This window comes from Canis lupus, chromosome 13 (genome assembly GCF_003254725.2).
Source record: "Canis lupus dingo isolate Sandy chromosome 13, ASM325472v2, whole genome shotgun sequence".
In the NCBI taxonomy this organism is placed as follows: domain Eukaryota; kingdom Metazoa; phylum Chordata; class Mammalia; order Carnivora; family Canidae; genus Canis; species Canis lupus.
Window position 1 is genome coordinate 9,744,077 of NC_064255.1, and position 27,804 is coordinate 9,771,880.

At 38.7% G+C, this 27,804-nt stretch overlaps 1 long non-coding RNA gene across 1 annotated transcript; it reads right to left on the reverse strand.

Annotated features, from left to right (window-relative positions):
- Positions 1–2,527: 2,527 nt before the first annotated feature.
- On the reverse strand, positions 2,528–27,498 carry LOC125752389 (uncharacterized). The gene is made up of 3 exons (XR_007401816.1): positions 27,171–27,498; positions 26,410–26,578; positions 2,528–2,760 (listed from the first exon to the last, which is right to left on the reverse strand). It is a non-coding gene; the product is annotated as an uncharacterized LOC125752389 (long non-coding RNA).
- Between the last annotated feature and the right edge of the window lie 306 nt (positions 27,499–27,804).

A 27,804-nucleotide genomic window follows, 5' to 3' on the forward strand; every position in this document is an offset into this window, starting at 1 on the left:
CAATTGTTCTAGTAATAACTTATAGAAAAAGTTATCCTGTAAGTTCTATAAGTTATTCTATAAGTTTTTCTATAAGTTCTAGAAATAACATAGAAAAACTTTCTTTTCTGGTCTAGGAACTAGGTCAGAATTCATTTTGCATTCAGCTATGTTTCTTTATTTTCTTTAATCCAGAACACTTTGTCCTGCCAAAAAATATGAAAGTACTCAAAGAATGATGGAGACATGTCAAAGGACACAGATGCCAGCTTCAAGAGGCTACTATTGGTCAAATCTGGGAAAACTAGAGCATCAAAATAACTCATTATAATAACGGATTATAACTCATTGAATAGAATAAGAATCCACGAGCCCCTACTGATCAAAAAAAAAAAAAATTCAAAAAGCCAATAAATAAATAAATGGAAGAAAAGAGAAAGCCCTTCCCTAAGTAGAATACCAACAGATGTGGAAGAAGTAAAAGCATTTGCAAATCATTAATGAATAGAGAGCACTATATGCTCGGTGCTGTGCTAGATGCTGGGGATAAACATTATCCAAAAACAGACACCGTCGTAGAGATAATAAGACAATGTCTGAACCTCGGAGGCTTTGTACATAAGGCCTTTCTGACCTGGTCCTCATAGGGTCTCTCCAGTCTGATCTTGTGTAACTCCCACACCACTCTCTTTACTACAGTTATGATCAACTAATTTCAGTTTCCCTCTTGTTCTCCAGTTTTACATACTCTCCCTTTGAACACAGCAAATCTCTTTAATTTCCTCCTCTATGCTCCCTCCCATTTGCAGCTTACTACCGAGTGGTACTTCTTTCAGAAACCGTTCCTCACTTTTCCATTACTCATACTACAAATCTCCTTACAATATGACTTAAACCCTCTTCTCCTTCCTATAACACTATTTACCTTGTATTTTAATTGTTGCCTTATTATTTTTCCAACTACTAAATTGTAAGCTTCTTTTTTTTCTTGATTGATAGGCTTTATTTTTAGAGAAATTTTAGATTTAAAGAAAAATTGAGCAGAATGTATAGAGAGTTGCCATAAACCCTCTCTCCTCCCTCACCCTCAGTCTCCCCTATTCTAAACCTCTTGCATTCATGTGGTACATTTATTACACTTGATGAACCAATATTGATACATTGTTTTTCCCTAAAGTCCATAGTTTACACAGGATACATTCTTTGTGTTTTACAGTTCTGTGGGTTTCCCAACTATAAGCATCTTGAGGATGATGATTTCCAGCGACAGCATAGTACTTGATATATCATACTTCATAAAAATTCTTGCTGAATGAATGAATGAATACAGAGCCAAAATCTCAAATAAAGGAGAATCCAGATTCAATGGACATATGTCATTCGGGCTTACCCAAATCTTTTGTTCCACGTTTTGAAAGTTCCCCTATATTGTGAATCTTACTATAATGAAAATCTAATTTCCCACCCTTACTAGCCTCTATGGTACAAATATGTGATATATGCTCAGCCAGTATGATATGCTTGAATAAAACTCTGGCTCAGAAATAAGCTATGGAAGAAATAGGTGAGGTTCTGAGTATTTGTTCTGATGAACTTAAGTGGCAGGAGAGGCAGTAAGGTTATGAGGTGGGTTGTAGCAAAAGTCCCTGTACCAAGCAAATACTGTGGTATTCAGGGGGCCTATATACTGCTCCTCCACTGTTCCAGTGACTGAGGTTTTCTGCCTGCCTTAATAAAACTTTCTCTTTAAACCAACTGGAGTGGATTCTGTTGTCTGCAACAGAGAAAGAACATATATCATGAAGGAGGACTATTATGTATAAAACATTTAGATGAAGCAGAGAGTACTCCTGATTCAGTCCTAAAAGGTGGGTAGTACTTGAGTTTGATAAAATGCAGAAAAAGCAGTCCAGGTGAAGCAAGGATACATCAGTGGGAAAGTGCAAAACACATGGCAGGGAGTAGTCTCATTTGGCCAGAGTAGCACAGAGGAGAAAAAGTTGGAGAAGAAAATCAAAAAATGGTTTCAGACCAGATTTGTTAGGTATCAGACTAAGAACTTTATTCTGAAATAAATTAATCAATTAGTTCACTGTGTGTTACCTGGAAGACAGCTATTCCTCAATTGCTTAGGATCACTCTGTTTCTGTATCACGTAAAGGAGAATGTAAAGCTTAACCTATTCCTGGTTTCTGCTATAAATGTCTCTATAACTGAGCATATAACAGAGAATCATAAACTCAGAACCACCAGGCCAAATTCAGCTTGCCACCATCTTTTATTGGGTAAGTACAGTTTATTTCTAGTTAATTTGAAATTGACTATCTTTAGGATGGATTTGAGCCCTCCAGTGGGGGGCAGAGTCCCCGCCATTCCCTACTTTTGTATACCTGGCCATATCACATATTTAATTTGGAATTGTGACCATAGCTCTAAGTCTGGAGCTACTTATCTTAATTAATCTTAATTAATGTCATTTAAACACATATGACAGAATAAATCCTGTATGTCAGTTTACCTTTGGTCCGGCAAAAATTATATGCACAGTATCTAGCACAGAGCAGTCATCCAACACACAATTTTTGGATGAATGAATTTATTTGACAATTGAATAGCCTTTAAGTCTAGATGAACATTTTTTTGAGGCAGCCAAATTTGCATAGGAGATATCAGAGGTGGTCTGCTGATGATTAAGATGCTTCTAATATGTTTGATGGATATTCCATCTAGACATTATGATCTCTGAAACTTATACTGTATCTTTTATATTGAAGAAACCTCCTGTAAAGTTAGAAAAATAAAATGTAATATATCCAAATAACTATTTGAAAAGTTATGTTATGTACTATCTTACTGGATTTTAACAAAAACCCTTTTTACTATGTATTAATGCATTCATTTTATATTTAATGAATTGGAAGTTCAGAGATACTGAGGGATTTTCTCAGCTCACACAATGACCAAGCAGCCAAATCAGACTTCAAACACAAATCTTTTGTTTTTTTTCCCCAAGGAAAGTTTTGCTCCTATTGTTTTCTTTAGTTCGGACAGATGTGTTCAGGCTTTTTACAAGAGGATGCATCCAAAGTGTTACCTGACCCACTGAGATAGACTTGAGCATATGAGGAAAAGCAGCTCTCTCCAACCACCCACTCTCCAACTCACCCTTCTGTGTGTCCATCACACAGACAAGGTAGATGAGAATCCTTCTCTCAACATCTACTTCTCTTAGCCTTCATGTCTCTTGACTTCTTTCCTATTTTCAGGTTCCCAAGATATTTTGAAGCACTTGCTCCTGTACTAGATAAGTTTATATACCAAATATAATGCAGAAGATTGAGAGAGGGAGCATAGAAGTAGAAAATTCCAGGCTCTGTCCCTTCTAGGGCCATTTCTAGACCTCTCATACAAGAAAGCCAAAGTAAAAAAAAAAAAAAAATACCGAAAAAAACCAGAAATGTCTTAACTATTTGGTTTGGAATAACTTATGGGGATTAGTATTCAACCACATTCTAGAACAAGCCAGGTTACAGTAGTTACTTGAAAGTATGAATCACAGACACATGTAAAATGTGAATTCTGTTCCAGAGTTTCCCCCATCATTAGGGTTACCTTTTTAGAACACTGATGTTGCCTATTAAGAAAACCCCTTTCATCAACAGAAAAGCAGGAACTCAAAATATGTCTGTTTAAAAAATATTTTGGACCAGTATCACTATGGTAATGCTTTTGTCTTGATTACAGTAATATATGTTAAATTGAACTTAGCATCTCCACTCTCAAAGAATTGACTTGAATCCAACAGCCTGTTTTAAACTTTTAGCCATGTAATTTATCCTAAATTGGGTCACAGGTGGGTGTCTAAATATGTCTTCCGGTCTAATGAATGTTCTTTTAGACCATTCTTAAATGTAATTGGTTTCCACATATTTAAACTACTACCTCAAAAAACAGAGAGTAAAAACATTAAGTGCTAGGAATTGGATTATTAAAAAAAACTTGAAGGTCCATTTTAGGTTATACTTACTGGTAATAGAGAAGAGGATACAGAGGCCTATTGGGCAGGTAGTTTTCCTAAAATGGAGTTTATTAAACCACATTAATGACTTTTAAAGTTAAGGCGAGAGGATTTATAGATGGAACCTTTTCAGAAATACTATCTGGGAAATTTGGCGGAATATTTAGCAACATCTCATAGAATATTCTTGAAGATGAGATAAAGACTGAATATGAAGAAAAAAATCATGGTTGGTAGAACAGCTGTGCTCAAAATGTGAACAGTGGAGCTTTTTTCTATCTCTCAACTCAGATGCATCTCACACAGACCATGGTTTACCAGGGCAACTTCCTACTAAATCCCAAAGGGCAGGTATGCAGCATTTAATTATCACTGTTTCACTTCATCATATATAAAGAGACAAGATTTGATTCTTCAGAAATTAAATATATATTAAGCAAACTAATCTGTCAAATATCTCTGGTTTATTTTGCTTTTTCACTGAAACATTCTCTCTGGGCCATGCATATAACAATGTGACCTTGCTTCTACACTGCTACAGAAAGGTGCTCTTGAACCAAGACTTGGAGTACACAGAAGTAAACCTGCTTTACTTCTCCCCAGAGCTTCACAAAAAGAGCCTTCCTTCAAACAGGCTGATCCATATCATGAAGACAACTTTTTTATCTTTTTTTTAAAAGTAAATTCTATGACCAACATGGGTCTTAAACTCATAACCCTGAAATTAAGAATCACAGGCTCTTCCAACTGAGCCAGACACCCCAAAGACAACTTTTTGAAACCACCTTTTACAGAGTGCCTTCGAAAGAGTGGGTACTGTGCAAATAGGCTTTCACTTAATCTTCATACAATCCAGTGAGTTATGTATCATGTCTTAAAATATTTTGAAAGCATGGGACAGAGAGATTTAAATTTTTTATACTAGATAACTCAGGAAATAAAGGGCAGAGTTTATTAGCTGAACACAGTGAACAATAAACCATGTATGTTTAACCATGAAACTGCAATGACTTCCCAGCAGAAAAAAATTTAGCCTGTACATGAGAAGCCATCAGACACCTTGAAGATTCCCCTAGGCAAAGGCAAGAATAGCAGCTAGACCACAGCACCACAGGAAAGTGCTTCGAGAGAGGCTTCTTGTTGGGTCACCACATGTTAGATATGACTTTTGTGTGTGTGTGTGTGATCTTGGAACATTGATCAATCTCCACAGAGATTGGAATTTCCTTTTCCCTACCTCTGGTTGTAAGCAGGAAGCTCTACCATCAATGCATAACCTGCCAGAGACTCCAACTCCAGTTTTGTGATGCTTGTCCAGTGCTTATCTCTAGACTATATAAAGATGAGTGTGATGAGGTTGGTGTGAAGTTCTACAGGGATGATTCTCTAGAGAACAGTTGCAAGATAGCTGCCAAACTTCACCACCACTGCCCTTTCAAGCTTTGTGAAGTTGATTTCAAAGGAACCAGTTTAAAATTTTATCACAGTACTTAGAAAAATCAAAGCCTAAACATAAGAAGCTGATCAAGAATACCCAGTCCACAGTGAAATGGGCTTTCCGGAGTTGTCTAAACTCTTCCATTGATGGGGCTGCTGTGGACTTGAACTCCTGGGAACTCCCTGAGGCATGTGCTGAAGCCAGCTAAGGTCCAGAGCCTCCAACCTGTGGAGCAATTGCCTACATCAAGGGAACTGCTGGGGGAAACCTCCCGACAGGGGAGGACACCTCAAATAACCACAAAAGCACAATCAATCAAGAATGATTTGGTATTGGGGTGCCTGGGTAGCTCAGTCAGTCAAACATCCAACTCTTGGTTTCAGCTCAGGTTATGATCTTATGGTCATGATCTCAGGGTCGTGAGATCCAGCCCCTCCTCTGTGCTCAGTGAGACTCTGCTTCTCTGCTCCTTCTCCTTCTGCTCCTCCTCCCTCCCCCCACCATGTGCACACACACTCTCTCTCTCTGAAATACATAAATCTTAAAAAAAAAAAAAAAAAGAATGACTCGGTGTCTGACATCCCAGGGTGCAAAGTGATGGGTGAAACTGTACCCATCAAATACTCCCTTCCTCCTTTTCCCCACCATGCCATAGCCCTGCCCCTTCTCTTCTAGCCTTTGATGCAGAATTCTAAATGGGGAGAAAAAGCAGCCAGGCAGATTTGGGGGCAGGTGGAGAAGTGGTAACCATGCCCTCTCCTCCACTGCTGGTTGCTAGCCTGGGTTGAGCCCAATGAGTGGGATGGGGTGGAGCAGAGAAGTTTTAAATTGAAGGAGTGTTTGGAGTTCTAACATTAAGTTGGATTGGATAGTTTATTGTCTTAAAAATTAAGGCTTTTCCTGTTACTATTTAGAATGTGCATAAAAGCTATGGAATCTATGTAAAACTTCATATAGGTAAAAACAAGCCAATAGAGTGGGTTTGTGGATGCAGTGGTGTGGGAAAAGGAAATAATGATAAAATGCATGCCCAAAATGTATAATTTATTTTAGAAACTGGCTAGAATTGGAACAAGTCCTTGATTAGTTCTTATACCAAGACCCCAACTCTGCTCTTAGTTACCTGACCAGTCCCCATATCCACTAGATATGGCTTTTAATTCTGACTTATTCCTTCCCTTATATTTTATATTCTTTTACATTTTCTTGATTTCCACATTTGGTTTTCTGGCTCTTTCTCTGTCCCTGCTGCTCCTATTACCTGATTCTGTTCATCCCAGAGTTTAAGGTGGAATCCAAAATCAAATCCATTATTCTCATTATTGACTCATACCTGGAGATGAGTCTAGTTCCTGGTCTTAACTCCTTGAATTTTCTTCTGTCTCAAAGAATTCATTAATGGGATTATTCTCAGAAATGATCAGAGAAATGGCATTCAAGTGATAAAATATAAATTGGCCAAACCAACACAATGACCTGCTCAACCTCCCATTTATAAGAGATATGAATAATGCCTGAAGAATCATTTCCTGGGGTGCCTGGGTGGCTCAGTGGTTGAGCATCTATCTGCCTTTGGCTCAGGTAGTGATGCCGGGGTCCTGGGATCAAGTTCCACATCTGGCTCCTGTGGGGAGCCTGCTTCTCCCTCTGCCTGTGTCTCTTTGTCTCTCGTGAATAAATAAATAAAATCTTTAAAAAAATCATTTCCTAATACATTGTCCTACTTGTTTTTTTAGTTAATGTGTTATTTCATTTATCCCATGAAAAGAGTTCCCTCTGCACCTTTAACTAAACAAATGTTTGCCATTTACTTAGCTTCTGTAATGGGCTAATATTTTCATATAATCATTTCTTTTAAAAATATTTTATTTATTTATTTGACAGAGAGAGAGAGAGTGAGCGAGCAGGAGCAGGGGGCAGGGGCAGACTTCACACTGAGCAGGAAACCGACACAGGACTCAATCCCAAAATTGAGGGGAAAGGCAGACATTTAACTGACTGAGCCACCCAGGCACACCTACAATCATTTCTAACCTTCACAATACCATCTTGTTCTAGCAGGCATTATTTTGATGCCATACAGATAAGGAAATTGGCTCAGAGAGTTTTTTGACTGGCCTAGTTCATGACAGAACTAGAATTCAATTTCATATTTTACTGATCCAGAATGAACTAGAATTTGGCAAAATGTGATTGAGAATACATAACAGATGTTGGGAGGATCATGATGAAATTCCAAAAGGCATATTTTGGGATTCATGAAGAATACTTCAAAATATTAACTGAGAAATGAGTTGGATAAGGACAGACAGAGGGAGAGAACTTGGCTTTGGCTAAGATCCCAGCTGTAGAAACTGCCAAGACACTATAAATTAAAGCCAACACTTGGACTTGTCCCTGGTTATAGACAGATATCTGTTGTGGAGCACTACCAGAGGGATGGACTCCACTTAACTTACTGCCTCTATTGCTCGGGCTGGCACCAGTTGGAATTTTAAGATTCATTCTCTAACTGAACATAGCAGGGCACACAGTCAAAGGCTCCCACTCCAAACTCAAACTGAGTGCTTGTAGCTGATAAATGAAGGGAGCTTTGAAGGCAGGTAAGAAGCAGGATTTTGCTGTCTCGTCACAGAGAGCTGGTTATTTCAGCCGTGTGATTGCACTCCACTTCAGAGCCTGGCTGGGGTAAACTATAATGACCATTTTATGTTAACAGAGAATTTCATGGAATACACAAGCCTTCTCAATGTTACATGTGATGTTTCTCTGTGATACACATAGTGGGAATTCACCAAAGAGTGGCATTTTCTGTTCTAGCTGTGATTATGGTATAGTGTGGTGTGGGTGGAGAGGACATTCGGAAGTCCAGTGATAAATCTGCAAGTTGTTTCCATGGCTACCAAACATTTGTGATCCTGGATATAAATCCTGCAGCAACAAATCTGTTTATTCATGATCTTTATAATCAATGACAGTTATAACTCAAATTAATATTTCAGATATTAATTCAGAAAGTGGGGCACCTGAGTGACTCAGTGGTTGAGTGTCTGGGGTCCAGGGATTGAGTCCTTCGTCAGGCTCCCTGCAGGGAGTCTGCTTCTCCTTCTGCCTATGTCTCTGCCTCTCTCTCTGTGTCTCTGTGTCTCTGTGTCTCATGAATAAATAAATAAATAAAATCTTTTAAAAAAATAATAATTCAGAAAGTATTTACAAGGCACATGAGACAAGAACCAGGTTCTGAGAGCACAGAAGTCAGCAGAATAAACACAAGTCCTGAACCTCACAATTACCTTTTTATCAAATAGAATTTTGCAGAACACCAGTCCACTATGGGGATCCCTGGGGGGCGCAGCGGTTTAGTGCCTGCCTTTGACCCAGGGTGTGATCCTGGAGACCCAGGATCGAATCCCACGTCGGACTCCCTGCATGGGGCCTGCTTCTCCCTCTGCCTGTGTCTCTGCCTCTCTCTCTCTCTCTGTGACTATCATGAATAAATAAATAAAATCTTTAAAAAAAATACCAGTCCACTATGGGTTCTGCTTGATAATAATATTAATAGTAAAATTAATAATTTCATTTGGAAAACAAAATAAAATAGTACTGGATCATGGCCCAAAATATAAAATAAATATTCATAGTCCCTATTGGTATGATACATGACTGAATAACTAAACAAGTGGGGAGAATAGGCAAATCTTCCATGAAGAAGAATTCCAAATAAATTATGTAGAAACTCCACCCTCAAGGAGATTGAACATAACACCCTCACTACTTAAGTATGGCCTGCTTATAGTGACTTCCTTCCAAAGAATACAGTATGGGAAGAGGATTTTTTTTAAAAAAGTAACTTTATAGGAATGAAACCTGATGAACACTATATCAGCCAGTTGGTCAAGGTTAACACCAGCAAGGATAAGTCATATTGATCATGTGTACCTTTGATATAATGTCATGGAGATGGCACTTAACTTCTGTGGTCTTCCTACCTCAAACACATAACTCCAATCTGATCACACCAAATTCCCAAATCCTAATTGGAGAGTCTATCTACAAAATGCTGTCAAGGTCATCAAAAATGAGTAAAGTCTGAGAAACCGTTCCTGTCAAAAGGAACCTAAAGACTCATTATGGCTAAATGTTATGTGGTACTATGGACGAGATCCTAGAGCAAGGAACAAGAAAAATAATATTACCTGAAAAATAAGAAAATATGAAGTATGGACTTTAGTTAATAATACTGTATTGATATTGGTTCATGAATTTTAAAAAAATTACCATACTGACATAAGATGTTTTTTTTTTGTTTGTTTGTTTTTTTGACATAAGATGTTAATAACAGGAGAAACTGGGAACTCTATGTATTACCTTCACAATTTCTAAATCTAAAACTATTCTAAAATAAAATGTTTATTTTTTAAGAAAAATAATTACTTCAGTTCCTTCTATAGTTTCCAAGTTACTTTTCTATCCATTAGCATATTTTAACTTCAATTCAATAAAGAATGGACCCCTCTACTGTGCTAAGTACTCTTCCAGACACATAGAAATTGTCCCTAATAACTGGGCAGTAACTTAGATTGAGATTTGCCAAATCTACATAACTTTTAAGAGTCAGAGCAAGAACTCAATAGTAGATTTATAACTATAGATTTCTTTCTTTTTTCCATTAAATTAAATTTACAACTGGAAGTAATATTATTTTACTTATTATTTGAGACACTCCATCATAACATGGTTTTCTAAGACATGTTAGCCTGGGTGCCAGTGTATAAAGAAAAAAAAATTTCCTTTATTTTGTGTCATTGTCCCATAAGCAACTGAGAATGTTCTCTCAGGTTCAGACCCCCTGAAGTTCTTATTCCTGAAATTCCTTAATTGATATAAAACAAAAAGACTTGATTTTAGTTCTATACTCTATGGTCTGTATATCCCAATCCTTTAATCAGATGACATTCTACCAAGTTGAATTCAGATAGCATAATATATGTTCTGGAATTCCTTTGCTTCAAAAGTGCATATGCTTAAATTCCAAATGCTTACTTACACTGATAGCAAAGCAAGGTAACAAAGCAGGAAATATCACTGGTTTGGACATAAAAGAGATTCAAATTCTAGCTTAAACATTGTCTTGTTTCATTATTTTGATCAAGTTATATACATATCCTTTCTGAGTAATAATTTCTTCTTCTGTAAAATGGGAATAATATCACTTACTTAGAGGTGCTTGAAGTATTAAATAAATATGTGTGTGTGGCTCACCAAATACAAAACCTGATGCGAAGTAGGGATTCAATAAACATTGTTAGAAACTTGCTAGGGGATGAAGTCTGTGAGCAGGAAAAGAAGAGCAATAAGATAAAGGTGAGAAAGTCTTTATTATAGAATTTTCCAGAGAAATGGCCATCAGACATGTAGAATACAAATTTTCACAAAAAGGGAATAATAGGGTAACTTGAATTAACCATTGGGTCAAAAGGTACTGAGATTCTCTGAACATTTGAAGCCTGGAAGATAATCATAAGTGCTTGAGCTTATTTCTGTCAAAACAAGAGCAAATAATTTCTTCTTCATGTCTGACAACTTGGCAAATCACATAATCTAATGTGTTAATCTAGAGGATGAGCCTTTTTATTAATAGCTTTTGTTCACATGCCAGCTCAGTACTCACAACTGTGCCCAAAAGTAGTGCCAGAGGGTTTGTATGAGCTCTTTCATTAAGTTAAATGTAATTAAATTCCAGACTTTTTACATTATAAATGGTGCTTCTTGATGTTCCTTAAAACTATAATGTACAAAGAGGATAAAATCCCATATATTTGGTCCTGTAGTGAAGGTCTTCTAAACATTGACTCTGTGGCCTCCAGCTCCTCCTCCTGTGACCCTATGTCTGAGCAATGGGACATGACTTGTAGGGCACCCATCTCCTTGTAGAGGACAGTAGAGAAATCTTCTGAAGATTGTCTCCTCACCTCTGATTCCCCAGCACTTTCCCCTCTAATATAGTCTTCTGACCTCTAACATTTGCAGCATCATGTGTGGAATCTGAAATTCTACCACCTATTTTTCTGTTTGGAAGTTGCTGCTTTTAATTTAAATGTTGACTTTATTTTCTGTATGCAAGTTTTGGAGCTCTAGGCCATGAACATTTTCAAAATAAATCAGCTCAATAATAAACATACATAATTCCCATTATAGGTAATGATCTGTGTGGTTCAGGGCTGCCAAGTTGAGCCCCAGATCAACATCCAGAAGTGTTTTTGAAGGCCTAATATGTATAGAGGCATTACTGGTGCTGATCCCAGCCATATGAGGTCAGTGTTTCAATTTCCCTGACAGCAGCTTCATTGGCAGGACAAAGTGTACAAGGGTTGCCAAAGCTAACATATCAGGTAGCTGGGCCTCCAAACAGATGTGTTCCCATTTTCTGTTATTCTCCCTTTGTCGGCAATTTCTATATGTGTACCAAAGCCAGATTGTGATGCTTACTTGGATGTGCTCAAAGCCCATTACAGTCCTTGGCCATATATGGATAAACTTGAGAATAGACTCCAACTCATAGTTTGAAGTAGTTGATAATGTCTAAGACTCCTTATTCCATGGTCGAATTATCAGTTTAATCTTTTCTAGTGTTATCAGGGGAGCTGAGAGTTGGGGCGGCAGGGGGGAAGGGCGAAGTAGTGGAATTAGCATTACCTGTCATTTGCCTCTCCTCAACTTGATTTTTGTCAAGTCCTAGACTCATGATATCTGAGATTTTAGTCAGTTCATGCACCCGCTAAATGGCTGCATCAAAATTTCCTGAGATATAGGCTAATAGTACTGTGCAGCAAACCTATAAAATCAAACTTCCCAAACTGAGCCATGGGAAAGATCCAGATCAGTGATAACCTGAGCCGAGTTTAGACACCTTAAGAGTGCTTTGGATGATAAGTGTGCTGGTCATATGGGACCCTGGAATTTTTAACCTTCAGACCAGACCAGCAGTCAGGTTTGCAATTCACTAAGAAGGTTCTCTTTCACTCAAAGTTACAGTTACAGTACCACAGTAGAAGTCTTTCCAGTTTGTTCCAGAACTAATGTCAACTCCTGGAGAAGGCAGAGGGCTAAATGGGAAATGGGAAATGGAGGAACCCATCTGGAGGTGTCCTTATGTCTCAAATGAGTCTCTTACAGACAGCAAATAGATGGGTCTTGCTTTTTTATCCAGTCTGAAACCCTGTGTCTTCTAGATAGGATCATTTAGCCCATTCACATTCAGAGTAACTATTGAAATATATGAATTTAATGTCATCATAATACCTATTCAGTCCCTGTTTTTGTGGGTTATTTCTTTGGGCTTCCTCTTTCTTTTACAGAGTCCCCCTTAATATTTCTTGTGGAGCTGGTTTGGTGGTCACATATTCTTTCAGTTTCTGCCTATCCTGGAGTTCTTTATCTCTCCTTCTATTCTGAATGAGAGTCTTGCTGGATAAAGTATTCTTGGCTGCATGTTCTCATTTAGTACCGTGTATATATTATGCCATTCCTTTCTGGCCTGCCAGGTCTCTTGGAGAGGTCTGCTGTTAATCTGATATTTCTCCCCATATAAGTTAAGAATCGCTTATCTCTTGCTGCTTTAAGGATTTTCTCTTTATCTTTGGAATTGGCAAGTTTCACTATTAAATGTCAAGGTGTTGAATGGTTTTCATTGATTTTACACAGTAGTTACATAGTATATGAAGTATTTTCCATGTGTAACATGAGAAGAATTATTTGTGTTTTAAGATTCTCTTCTACCTTCTAAAGAAGATAGACCCCAATGATTGGAGGGTCTCTTGTGGACTGAAAAGAATGATGCCTGGGCAATGATGTTTAGAGGGAATGGATAAAAGTTAAATTGAATTGCATGAGAAAGGGAGCAAGAGGGAGTGAATGGAAGCATTAGGTGGAGGAAGGGAGAGATTAGCCTGGAAAAGCAGGCCCTGAAGGACAAGAAGAAAGAAATCTGAAACTGAGAACTGGTCTGTGTATGATCAGCAGACCATGCTGCTCTAACAAAAACACCTCACCGTGTGGTGGCTTAAATGAGATAGATTATTTTGCTAGCATTTAATAGTTCAAGGATTAATAGTTGGGAACTTCTAAACTTCTAATGCTGTTTGTTAGTATTCTTTAGATCATAATAAATGGGAAAGAGTGAAAGGTGAGCAGCTTTGACTCTAAGAAGATGATCGGGCAGTTGTACACATCATTGTTCATATCTCATAGGCCTGACTTGGTTCCTTGGTCACACCCAGATGCAAGGGATGCTAACATATGTCATTTCTAGCTGGGCAGTCATAATCTCAGCTAAAACCTGGAGCCTTCTCTTGCTAAAAGGAAGAAGGAGTATATGGATACAGTGACACATTTAGCAGTCTCTGCCCACTTGGCAGGAGATAGCTAATTGCCAGTTTGGGCATGTAATGTTTTATCCTGTGCTGTGTAAATGATCACCTTTAATTTTCCCCCAATATACTTAGGAAAATACACATTGTTCACTAGTGTTTTGGAGTGGTTTCTTTCTAGTAAATGTAAGTAGCCAAGTTCTGCTTCAAAGCTGACCCACTGGTGAAAACAAAAGCTCCACCCAGAGATAGTGACAAATGTGTTGCATATGTGTTGTCTTGTTTTATCTTCACAACAGCTCCATTAAGGAGCTATCACCATTTCCTTATTAAAAGAGAAAATGGAGGCTCAAAACATAAAAAACAACTAGTAGCCATGTATCTAGGAAGTGAAAAAGTTAGGATTCCAGCCAAAGCCCTTGCCCTATAGCCTGGTGCCCACTTCATGGGCTCCATACTCTACCTCCTGTCCTGAGGAAGAGAGCCTCATCAGGCCCAAGGATGTGGGTTATTTCACTTTATCCCTTTGTACATCTATTCCCCCCCTTTTTTCCCTAGGTTACTAAACCTTCTGCAAAGCAAACCCCAAACCACCTTAAGCAAATGATTTTAGATAGGATAAAGACCCATTATTTAGTTTGCAAACTCAACCTTTTGAAAGCTCACCCCACCCAGAGATTTGACAATTAACCTTTAAAACATTTTAATTTAGCAAAGTTATAGGGAAAAATTGGTAGAAATTTTTCCAGTGTCTTTTCAGAGAGATTCAAATGTGGTGAATCACAACACAGTTATGCATTGAATGTGTTGCCATTGATAATAAAGAGACACACATATCATGTCATGGAGGTAAGAACAATCTAAGGTTTCCATGACTTGCTGTTTCCATTAGCTAAAGAACTACTTTTAAAATACTAAGCATGCTTCCTAGCATAAATAATTTTGTTTCCAGGTTAACATCCTACCAAGAATGGCATACATAACATTTCTCTTGATAAATCCAGGATTCTTCTGCCCATTAAAAACTAGCCATTCCATAAGAAGGCAGACTTGCTTTCCACTGATGTATAAGAATCTTCTATGCACTATTTCCTCTGGTGAATGGAGAAATGTGGGTATTTAATCAAAAGCTGGACACCAAAAGGCATAGACCAAGACTGTGTACGGATTTAAAATATAAATCAAATAAATTCTCACACAGAATTCTGAAAAAATCTACTCTCATAATACCTTGCTAAAAAACAGGAAACAATCTCACCAGGGTCAGGAATTATGGTCGCAGAAGAATTATGAGCAACTCTGATAGAAAACTTCCCTCTCAGCTCTGTTTGAAAGTGTTTATGTTTCTCAAAAGACAGATGATTTATTTAGATGGTGTCAGCATCAGCAACACTCTACATGAGGTCTATGGATGCTAATCTCTGAAGAGCATCCTTAAAAATAATACTTTCATGGTGAAAGTCGGTAATTTCATATCACACTATTTGAGATACACGAGATACATCAACATATTAAGGCTGTACAAAAAAAATCCCTACTCACTTTTATATTTTTTATAAAGTATTTTTATAAAGTATAAAGTATATTTTTAATATAGTGTTTCCAAAACTTGTTTGACCATAGAATCATAAGAAAAAAAATACTATATCCTACCTCCACTCCCAATTTGCCATTCATTTTTCCACTTAGCCATCAAGATTATCTTTTTTAAAGCACTAACCAAATATGTCACTCTCCTTTTGCTCAAAAATCCCCAATGGCTTCACATCAACTCGGCATGGAAATCACAGCTCTCACCAAGGTCCATAAAGTTTGTATGATCTGGTCTCTCACTTCTATCAATACCTATTTCACATATGCCTCCCTGGGCCACACAGACTGCCTTGCCATGTCTGCAATATGTCAAGCTTTTTTTTTTTTTTTTTTTTGGTCTTAGGACTCTTCCTACTGTTATTCTTTGACTTGGTCATTCTTCCCCAGATATGTCTGTCTTTCTCACTGACCATATTCTGATCCTTGTTCAGATATCACATAATCAGAAAGTTTTTACCGTTTTACATAAGACATCATTTCTAAAATAATAATCTCCTTCTCTATCCTTTAGGCCTTTACCTTATCTTATTTTTCTTCAGAGTACTATTCACTACATGATATTATAGAATTACCAGTTTATTAGCTTATTTCTCCTCTCCTTTACTAGAATGTGAAGTGTGTGAACAGAGATCTTTTCTGTTTTATTTGCCTCTTTATCCCCAACTGTCTCTGACATACAGCAGGTATTCAATAATTAATTAATTAATTAATTAATTAATATATCACAGGACCAACATCATCCCATGAAATACATTCAAGAATTGTTGGTTCTCATAATGCCAAAACAAAAGGTAGATTTGATTAATTCAAATAATCAACTAAACTCAAACAAGCAGGAGGAGAAAAAAAAAAAACATAAAACTTGTTATTTGGCTAATAAAACCAATCCAGAAAAAAAAAAAATGTTTAGGCTAAACCTTTTTTCTACGTGAGATTCCAGAACCATCCCAGAACAAATAGCTTTTAATCTCTTATTGCTGAGATGTATGATGTTCTAATTCCTTAGAGGAGGTTTCCTACTTTTTTTTATAGATAGGAAATGTTCAGCTCACAAAGCTGACCTAAAGTTGTGTGAATTATAACCTGGCCTGTTCTCCACTGGAGAATATTCAAAAACTCCACGACCTTCAGTGAGGAAGACTGCAAAGTACTTTTCTGGCACCTGATTCTACTAAGTAGGTAAAATATGGAGTTTGATTAGTTTGCAATTCCAGAGGTCTTGCATCAGGAAATCAAGAAATCTTGCATCAAGTGGTCCAGTTTCACATTATTTGAATTATGATTCTAATGATCTTATTGTGAACCTAAAGTTCATATTATAACCCTTGAAAAATCAGAGAAAAGCAATGAAATAGAGATGTATTTTCCTCGAATATGTCACAAATTGAGAATGGGATATTATTTCCAACCATCACTAACATCATGAAAAATGATTGCCTTAACTCTTTTAAGAGTCAGTCACTCGTACTGAAGAATTACTTTCTTGAAAAACAAAATAAAGAAACCAACATTGAAAGTTACTCCTAAATTCCTCCCACAGAAAGCTCTAATTTCTAGCTGCCACTAAAAAGAAAAATGCTCACTATGCTCTCTTCCTTGCTTGGTAATAGCTTAGCAGTTGCTTTTTCAAAAACAAGGTTAGGAAAATTTGATGAAGTGGCTCATTTTTCATAATTATGTAAACTGTACATAGTGAACACAAAAAAGGAAAAAAAACTTGTGTGGGAGAATGTCACGACCCGCAGAAGCCTAGGTATGAATGAGTGCCTTGGATGGACTTGAATCCCAATCAATCTCAGGACAAGAAAATAAAAGAGACTCAAAGGAAACAATAAAGCAAAAGGATGCTAATTTCGAAGTTTCCACCGAGGCACAGAGAAAGGCTACAAAATAACAATGGCTTATGATGGTCCAAGCCTTATTCTATGAGCTTTTCATACTTTAACTCTCATGATAAAGACATTAGGCAGGAACTTCTGTAAACCTCATTCTATAAATGGGGACCCTGAGGCCTTAAGAGAAATGTAGATAAAGTTACTTTTCCTTACAACTTACAGCCCGTTGATAAGATAAATACCTGAGACAAGTAGGATGGGACATTCCTCAAGGAACTCGCAGCTGTCTTAATGTTCATGCTTCGCTAGAGGCCAAAAGCAACCCTGGCTTGACAATGGGCAGACCTCCAGGATCCCGTAAGTCATCTCTAACTACAGGACTGGGTGATGGGCACTGAGGAGGGCACCTGATGGATGTTATATGTTGGCAAATTGAATTTAAATTAAAACAAATGTGGAAGGTAGCTCCAGAAGACAGCAGAAGAGCAGGGCCCTCACCTCCCCCGGCCCCCCGCGCCGCTGCAGAACTGTCCAGCCGTCCTGACCAGCTCCGAACTCGGCCTGAGAGCTGCAGGGAGAGCGGCCGGAACACGACAGACGCGGCGGGAAGGGGGCAAAGATGAAGCCGCCTCCAGCGGGGCGGGGCCGCGACGGTCCCCGGAGTCTTCCCGCCGGGAGGGCGCTCGCAGGGAGCTCGGGCGGGACCGCAGGAGGCAGCGGAGCCGCTAGCGGGAGGGCGCCCGGGGGAGAGCGGGCCGAGCTCGGGGAAGGGCCGGGGCCGCGCCGGGGGGCGGGCGGGGGCTCCGGGCGGAGGGGGCTGCCCAGGGCGCGGGGGACACAGCCCGGGACCCTGCTCCCCCGGGACAGGCGGGGCGGGGAGGGCCCGGGACAGCGGGGACGCTCCTGCCCCGGGCCCCGAGCTGTGCGGGGCAGCGCCCCCCCCCCCCCGAGCATCCAGGCCCCTGCGGACTGGGAGCTGCGGTGGTCACGGGGGAGCTGACTCCAGGGCTGGGGGGCGGCCGCCGCCAGTGGTGGTGTCCCTCCTGGTGTCACCCTGTGCCTGGGAGGGGCGGCCGCCAGGGAACAGGGGCCTCGGGGTACACAGCTACCCGGAGGGGGGGCATCTCCCCAGGTGCACACACCTGAGAGTCAGCACAGCAGGACCCTCCCCCGGAAGACCCGCTGGAAGGACCGGGAGGAGCAAGTTCTCAGCGGAGCAGCGCTGGAAAGCTCCAGGGGAAGTCAAGGAATTTACAGTATATAGAACCAGAGGGTACCCCTCCTTTATTTTGTTTTTCCTTTTTCCAGTACAACTCGTTTTTATATTAGACTATAAATTTCCATTTTTTTCTCTTTTCCCACCTTAACTACAATATTTTACCACTTCATTTTTAAGCTTCTTCCTTTTTGACTTTCATATTTCTACAAGTACATGTCTTAGATATATTTTCCACTTCTAGATTCCCTTCAACATACTTAATTTAATTTTGGGAGATATACGAGATATTTTTTTTTTGTTTTGTGTTTTTTGTTTTCTCTGCCTCATTTTGTTCTACAATGGCGGGAGTTAATACCTTCTAAAACGTGACCAGCGTGCACCCAGAACCAAGTGGAATACTATGCTGCTTCATTCTGTGAGATTATACTCCCTCTTCATTCCCATTCTGCCCCCCTCTTTTATCTCATTTATGTTTTGGTGGTCAATGTTGGGGCTTTCCACAAGTATCACTGGTTTATACAAAATTTGGGACTGAGCATCTTCTAACATACAAAACTTAATACACTCAGAACCAAGAGGATCACCATCTAGGACCCCTCAGTAGACTACATTCTCCCTCCACTACAACTTCTTCACCACCACCGTCTCCCAGTCCCCTCTTTTTTTTCTTCTCTGTTGTCTTTTTTTCTTTTTATTTTGCTTTTTACTCTTTTTTTTTTCTTCTTCTTCTTTGGGATTCTTGTCCTTTTATTTTTTACTACTTTGTTTTAAGATTTGTTTTTTACTTTAGTGGTCCTTTTGTTTTATTTTGTTCTGATCGTTGTTTTTATTTTCTGGTCTCTGACCTCATCAGAATCATCTAGGGTGAAATTTACTTAAGTCGTGGTTGATATTCTTGACTCAGCCCGCTCATAAAGCCACTCTGCACTGAGCAAAATGACTAGAAGGGAGAACTCACCACAAAAGAAAGAATCAGAAACAGTACTCTCTGCCACAGAGTTACAGAATATGGATTAAAATTTGATGTCAGAAAACCAATTCAGAAGCACAATTATAAAGGTACTGGTGGCTCTGGAAAAAAGCATAAAGGATTCAGGAGACTTCATGACTGCAGCATTTAGATCTAAGCAGGTTGAAATTAAAAATCAATTAAATGAGATGCAATCCAAACTGGAGGTCCTAACGACAAGAGTTAATGAGGTGGAAGAAAGAGTGAGCAATATAGAAGACAAGCTGATGGCAAGGAAGGAAGCTGAGGAAAAAAGAAAAAAAATTAAAAGATCATGAGGAAAGGTTAAGGGAAATAAATGGTAGCCTCAGAAGGAAGAATTTACGTATAATTGGGGTCCAGAAAATGCCGAGAGAGACAGAGGACCAGAAAGCATATTTGAACAAATCATAGCTGAGAACGTCCCTAATTTGGGGAGGGAAACAGGCATTCATATCCAGGAGATAGAAAATCCTCCCTAAAATCAATGAAAACCATATAATACCTTGACATTTAATAGTGAAACTTGCCAATTCCAAAGATAAAGAGAAAATCCTTAAAGCAGCAACAGACAAGAGATTAAATTTATATGGGGAGAACTATCAGATTAACAGCAGACCTCTCCAAGAGACCTGGCAGGCCAGGAAGGAATGGCATAATATATACACAGAGTACTAAATGAGAACATACAGCTAAGAATACTTTATCTAGCAAGGCTCTCATTCAGAAGAAAAGGAGCGATAAAGAACTTCCAAGATAGGCAGAAACTGAAAGACTATGTGACCACCAAACCACTTCTGCAAGAAATATTAAGGGAGACCCTGTAAAAGAAAGAGGAATCCCAAAGAAATAACCCACAAAAACAGGGACTGAAAAGGTATTACAACGACACTAAATTCATATCTTTCAATAGTTACTCTGAACATGAATGGGCTAAATGATCCCATCAAAAGACACAGGGTTTTGGACTGGATAAAAAAGTGAAACCCATCTATTTGCTGTCTACAATAGACTCATTTTAGACCTAAGGACACCTACAGCCTGAAAATGAAAGGTTGGAGAACCATTTGTCATTCTAATGGTCCTCACAGGAAGCAGGGGTAGCCATCCTCATATCAGATAAATTAAAGTTTATCCCAAAGGCTGTAGTAAGAGATGAAGAGGGACACTATATCATACTTAAAGGATCTATCCAACAAGAGGACCTAACAATCATGAATATTTATGCCTCTAATGTGGGAGCTGCCAAGTATATAAATCAATTAATAACCAAAGTTAAGACATACATAGATAATAATACACTAATACTGGGAGAGTTCCACATGGCACTTTCTGCAAATGACAGATCTTCTAAGCACATCATCTCCAAAGAAACAAGAGCTTTAAATGATACACTGGACCAGATATATTACAAGGATATTTATAGAACTTTCCATCCAAATGCAATTGAATACACATTCTTCTCAAGTGCACATGGAACTTTCTCCAGAATAGACCATATAGTGAGCCACAAATCAGGTCTCAAGTGATACCAAAAGATTGGGATTGTCCCCTGCATATTTTCAGACCATAATTCTTTGAAACTAGAACTGTCACAAGAGGAAATTTGGAAGTAACTCAGACACGAGGAGGTTAAACAGCATCCTGCTAAAAGATGAAAGAGTCAACCAGGATATTGGAGAAAAATGTAAAAGATTCATGGAAACTAATGAGAGTGAAGGTACAACCATTCAAAATCTTTGGGATATAGCAAAGCAGTCCTAAGAGGGAAATACATCGCAATAAAGCATCCCTCAAAAAATTGGAAAAACCTCAAATACACAATCTAACCTCATACCTAAAGGAACTGGAGAAAGAATAGCAAATAAAACCTACACCAGAGGATCCCTGGGTGGCTCAGTGGTTTAGTGCCTACCTTTGGCCCAGGGCATGATCCTGGAGTCCCAGGATCAAGTCCCACATTGGGCTCCTTGCATGGAGCTTGCTTCTCCTTCTTCCTGTGTCTCTGCCTCTCTCTGTGTCTCTCAGGAATAAATAAATAAAATATTTAAAAATAAAATAAAATAAAACATACACCAAGCACAAGAAGAGAGATAATAAAGATTCAAGCAGAACTCAATTAAATAAAGACCAGAAGAACCATAGAACAGATCAACAAGACCAGGAGTTGGTTCTTGAAAGAATTAATAAGATAGATAAACCATTGGCCAGCCTTATTAAAAACAAAAGAGAAAAGACTCAAATTAATAAAATAATGAATGAAAGAGGAGAGATCACAACCAATGCCAAGGAAATACAAACAATTTTAAAAATGTATTATGAGCAGCTATACACCAATAAATTGGGCAATCTAGAAGAAATGGATGTATTTCTGGAAAACCACAAATTACCAAAACTGGAACAGGAAGAAATAGAAAATCTGAACAGGGCAATAACCAGGGAGGAAATTGAAGCAGATATCAAAAACCTCCCAAGGCACAGAAATCCAGGGCCAGATGGTTTCCCAGGGGAATTCTATCAAACTTTTAAAGAAGAAACAATACCTATCCTATTAAAGCTGTTTGGAAAGATAGAAAGGGATGAAATACTTCCAAACTCGTTTTATGAGGCCAGCATCACCTTAATTCCAAAACCAGACAAAGACCCCACCAAAAAGGGGAATTATAGACCAATATCCCTGATGAAAAAAGAAACAAAAATTCTCAACAAGATACTAGCCAATAGGATCCAATGATATATTAAGAAAATTATTCACCATGACCAAGTGGGATTTATCCCCAGGATGTGAGGCTGGTTCAACACTTGTGAAATAATCAACATGATAGATCACATCAAAAAGAGAAAAAAACAAGAACCATATGATCTTCTCAATAGATTCGGAGAAAGCATTTGATAAAATACAGCATCCATTCCTGATCAAAAGTCTTCAGAGTGTAGGGATGGAGAGAACATTCCTCAGCATCTTAGAAGCCATCTACGAAAAGCCCACAGCAAATATCATTCTCCATGAGGAAAAACTGAGAGCTTTTCCTCTAAGATCAGGAACATGACAGGAATGTCCACACTCACCACTGCTATTCAACAGAGTACTAGAAGTCCTAGCCTCAGCAATCAGACAACAAAAAGAAATAAAAGGCATTAAAATTGGCAAAGAAGAAGTCAAACTCTCCCTCTTCACAGATGAAGTGATACTCTACATAGAAAACCCAAAAGAGGAATGCCTGGGTGGCGCAGTGGCTGAGCATCTGCCTTCAGCCCAGGGCATGATCCTGGAGTCCCAGGATCCGGCTCCCTGCATGGAGCCTGCTTCTCCCTCTGCCTGTGTCTCTGCCTCTCTCTCTGTCTGTGTTCTCGTGAATAAATAAATAAATAAAATCTTAAAAACAACAACAACAACAACAAAAGACTCCACCCCAAGATTGTTAGAACTCATACAGCAATTCAGCTGTGTGACAGAATACAAAAATCAATGCCCAGAAATCAGTGGCATTTCTATACACTAACAATGAGCCTGAAGAAAGAGAAATTAAGGAGTCAATTCCATTCACAATTGCACCCAAAAGCATAAGATACCTAGGAATGAACCTAACCAAAGACATAAAGGATCTATACCCTAAAAACTACAGAACACTTCTGAAAGAATATGACGAAGAAAAATATTCCATGCTTATGGATTGGAAGAATTAATATTGTGCAAATGTCAATGCTACCCAGGGCAATGTGCACGTTTAATGCAATCCCTCTCAAAATACCATGGACTTTCTTCAGAGAGTTGGAACAAATCATCTTAAGATTTGTGTGGAATCAGAAAAGACCCCGAATAGCCAGGGGATTATTGAAAAAGAAAACCAGAGCCAGGGGCATCACAATGCCGGATTTCAAGTTGTACTCCAAAGCTGTGATCATCAAGACAGTGTAGTACTGGCACAAAAAAACAGACACATAGATCAATGGAACACAATAGAGAATCCAGAAATGGGCCCTCAACATTATGGTCAACTAATATTCAACAAAGCAGGAAAGACTATCCACTGGAAAATGGACAGTCTCTTCAATAAATGGTGCTGGGAAAATTGGACAGCCATGTTCAGAAGAATGAAACTAGACCATTCTCTTACACCATACATAAATATAAACTGAAAGTGGATGAAAGATCTAAATGTGAGACAAGAATCCATCAAAATCCTAGAGGAGAACACAGGCAACACCCTTTTTGAACTTGGCCATAGCAACTTCTTGCAAGATACATCCATGAAGGCAAGGGAAACAAAAGCAAAAATGACCTATCAGGACTTAAGATAAAAAACTTCTGCACAGCAAAAGAAACAGTCAATAAAACTAAAAGAAAAAAAAAAACTAAAAGACAATCTACAGAATGGGAAAAGATATTTGCAAATGACATATCAGATAAAGGGCTGGTTTCCAAGATCTATAAAGAACTTATTAAACTCAACAGCAAAGAAACAAACAATCCAATCATGAAATGGGCAAAAGACATGAACAGAAATTTCATTAAGGAAGACATAGACATGGTCAACAAGCACATGAGAAAGTGCTCCGCATCACTGGCCATCAGGGAAATACAAATCAAAACCACAATGAGATACCACCTCACACCAGTGAGAATTGTGAAAATTAACAAGACAGGAAACAACAAATGTTGGAGAGGATGTGGAGAAAGGGGAACCCTCCTGCACTGTTGGTGGGAATGTGAACTGGTGCAGCCACTCTGGAAAACTGTGTGGAGGTTCCTCAAAGAGTTACAAATAGAGCTACCCTACAACCCAGCAATGGCATTGCTGGGGATTTACCCCAAAGATACAGATGCAGTGAAACAGCAGGACACCTGCACACCAATGTTTCTAGCAGCAATGTCCACAATAGCCAAACTGTGGAAGGAGCCTCAGTGTCCATCAAAAGATCAATGGATAAAGAAGATGTGGTCTATGTATACAAAGGAATATTACTCAGCCATTAGAAACGACCAATGCCCACCATTTGCTTTGACGTGGATGGAACTGGAAGGTATTATGATGAGTGAAGTGAGTCAATCAGAAAAGGACAATCATCATATAGTTTCACTTATATAGGGAATATAAAAAATAGTGAAAGGGACCATAGGGGAAAGAAGAGAAAATGGGAAAAATCAGAGAGAGTGACAAAACATGAGAGACTTCTAACTCTGGGAAATGAACAAGGGGTAGTGGAAGGGGACGTGGGTGAGGATGGGGTGACTGGGTGATGGGTACTGAGAGAAAGATTCCTAAATTCTTTCTGTGAAGACAGCAACCAAGAGAGCAAAGCCAGACAAAGGACGGAAAGCCAGCTCATTTCTCTCATGATCATGAATGCCTTTTTCACCTAAAATTGCATTGCTGAGAATTATCCATATCTTGGTGTCTAGGTGTAGTTTGTGTTGACTGGTGCAGAGTACTTTATTCTAAGCGCATACCAAAATAAGACAGTTTATTTTCCATTTCTTTTTTCAATTTTGTTATTTCCTAGTTTTTGTTACTATGCAACAGAGCTGCTATAAACATCTTTGTACAGGTTTCCTGGTGTAGGTTATACAGGACATTCTTCTAGGCATGTACCTAAGAGAAGAATTGCTGGATCATAGTCTATGCATATGCTCCACTTTACAGCATAAAACCAAACCGATTTCCAAATTAAAGAGGCATCTGCAGTTGCTTTTTGGTATGGTATAGGGAGAAACTCAGTTTCATCTGTTTCCTTAGGTATAACCTTCATCTAACTCCACTTGTTTAAAAGCTGTTTTCCCCAAATGATTTGGTGTGCTACGTCTTTTATATATCAAAGTTCCACATATATGTGGGTGTGTCTTGCAATCTATGTTTCATTGATTGATTTTTCTGTCCCTCCACCAAGATATAATTGCTGTAGCTTTTAAACAAGCCTGGATATTTGGTAGTGCCTGAGATCTCTTGGGCCCTTTGGCCTTCTGTATTAATTTTAAAGTCTGTTCTTCCTCTCACGAACATGTATATCTCTTTATCTACGTAGTTCTTTAATTTCAGTTATGTCTATAGATTTCCCAAGATGTCTCTCATATCTTTTGTCAGGTTTAATTTTGTATCTTTGATTTGTTGTTGTTGTTGGCCAAAGATAACGTTCTTTTTCATTAAATTTTCTTAACTGTTCCTGCTGTATAAGAATGAATATGCTCCTTGGTAACTTTCTTTCATCATTGCTAATTGTAGATTCTTTTGGGCTTTCTTTGTTAATGATAATATTGCCTTCATTTAATACTTATTTTTTATTCTCAAAAATAAGTAAAAGCTTATATATTAGTCTGACATTTTCATTTTATAAATTTAAAAATGACTAAGACATTTTGGTAAAGAAACATAATAGAAGTGTACTACCAGGAGAGAGACAATGGTAAGTACCACATCTGGGATGGTAGTTGCCATGGACAAGAGAGACAAAGGGGTAGCAGATAGAATCAGTTATTATCAGCATCCTAGTTTTGTATTTCTGGATGGTTTCATAAGAGTCTTCTAGAGAGACGGTTTAAAAAGTTGCCTTGAATGGAGTAATAATGGAATTATTATGACTAATGAGAATTAGTCATCAATCAACAATCATATTCATCCAATTTTATGATTCTGAGACCCAGTTAAAATAAGAACCCTATTAAAATAATAACCTCATTAAATTATAGGAGGGGGCTACTGAGGCACAGAGGGTACTCATAGCTTGATAACAAGTGATGGAGCTAAGATTTTTTTATACAGATGGTCTGACCCAAGAGGCCCATGATCTTAGTCATATGCTCTAAAATGGGTGGAATGTGCAGATGTAAAAGATAAAACTAACTAAATAAAATAGTATGGATAGTAGCAGCAAGAGTGGGAGCATATGTATTATCTTTCCATTAACTTACTCTTGTACAGTAATTACTAGACTCTTCGTAAACACAGGGCAATAAAGAACTGATGCAACTTACAAGAAAGAGGGAGAGTTGGATCCCTGGGTGGCGCAGCGGTTTGGCTCCTGCCTTTGGCCCAGGGCGCGATCCTGGAGACCCGGGATCGAGTCCCATGTCGGGCTCCCGGTGCATGGAGCCTGCTTCTCTCTCTGCCTGTGTCTCTGCCTCTCTCTCTCTCTGTGTGTGACTATCATAAATAAATAAAAATTAAAAAAAAATAAAAAAGAAAAAGAAAGAGGGAGAGTTAAGATTTGAGCTATGCAAGATTTGGGATGAAAGAATGACACAAGAGAAGACTCTGGGAATGAGGAACAGGGCTGAGACAGTCAGCCCACTCCTGACAGCAGAGATGTTAAGAGTCTCTAGAAAGAAGGAATCTGTGGTTAATATAAAAGCTACAACTGCATAATATAAAGTATCCACCTAGGTTATATATATGACTCATGTGGCAGCTGGACTCACCCTGTACTCTGATATTTAATTAAATTTTTGTAAAATGCTAGACTCCCCCCCCCCACCACCACCATACACATGAAGTTCAAAGGAATTCTTAACAGCTCACATCTCCTATGGTGCCTACATTCTATAGTTCTGCATCCATGAGTTCTCAAGCTCACTCACATCCCACTTCCCATGACTGTTGTCTTCTCTCCTGTCTGCACTAACCCACATGCAGAACATACCTCCTTTTATATTATTTCTTCCAAAACTACTCTCATAAGGCATTTGTATGCTACCCTAGCACAACCACCAATTTAAATTTTAATATTAAACATTACCATTTAGAAGTCCTTTAGCGCCCATGCCGTCAGGTGTTCCTCCATGACCACCCTTCTCCACAGAGCCCAGCCAGTGGCTGTGTGCATCCTCACATTGCTGCTTCTTCATCTCCTCTCCAATTTCTTCCTTGGCATGGATTCAGCTTCATGTTAACTTCTCACAGACTGTTTTCGCCTTCTCTTCCTCCGTTATTTCATAGCAGCACTCCAACTCTGTCAAAACATCCCATCAAGGTATTTTTCTAAACAAAGACAATCACTTTCTTAAGGTTTGTCCTTGTGCCATGTAATACTTGTATATTGCACAGTAAACAGCTGCTAACAAGAGCTCCTCGTGCCTCTCTAGCACTTTCTTGGATCCTCCACTGGAACCACAGACCTCCTGCCTATAATCCAGCCACTGAACAGATAACATGCAGCATAGAAGAAGAGAACCTTTACCAGACTTATCAACATTTAAAAAATATTTTTAGTATAACCCTCTTAGGAGTGTATGTAAAAAGACAATAATGAGTATATATATGTTGATGTTTGAGAAAGAGAGAGAGTGGTCCATTTTGACATCGTAACATTTCTTGCCTTTTCCTATGGTTGAAGACGCCAAGTTTCTTTTAGAAGTCTCTCTACCATTATG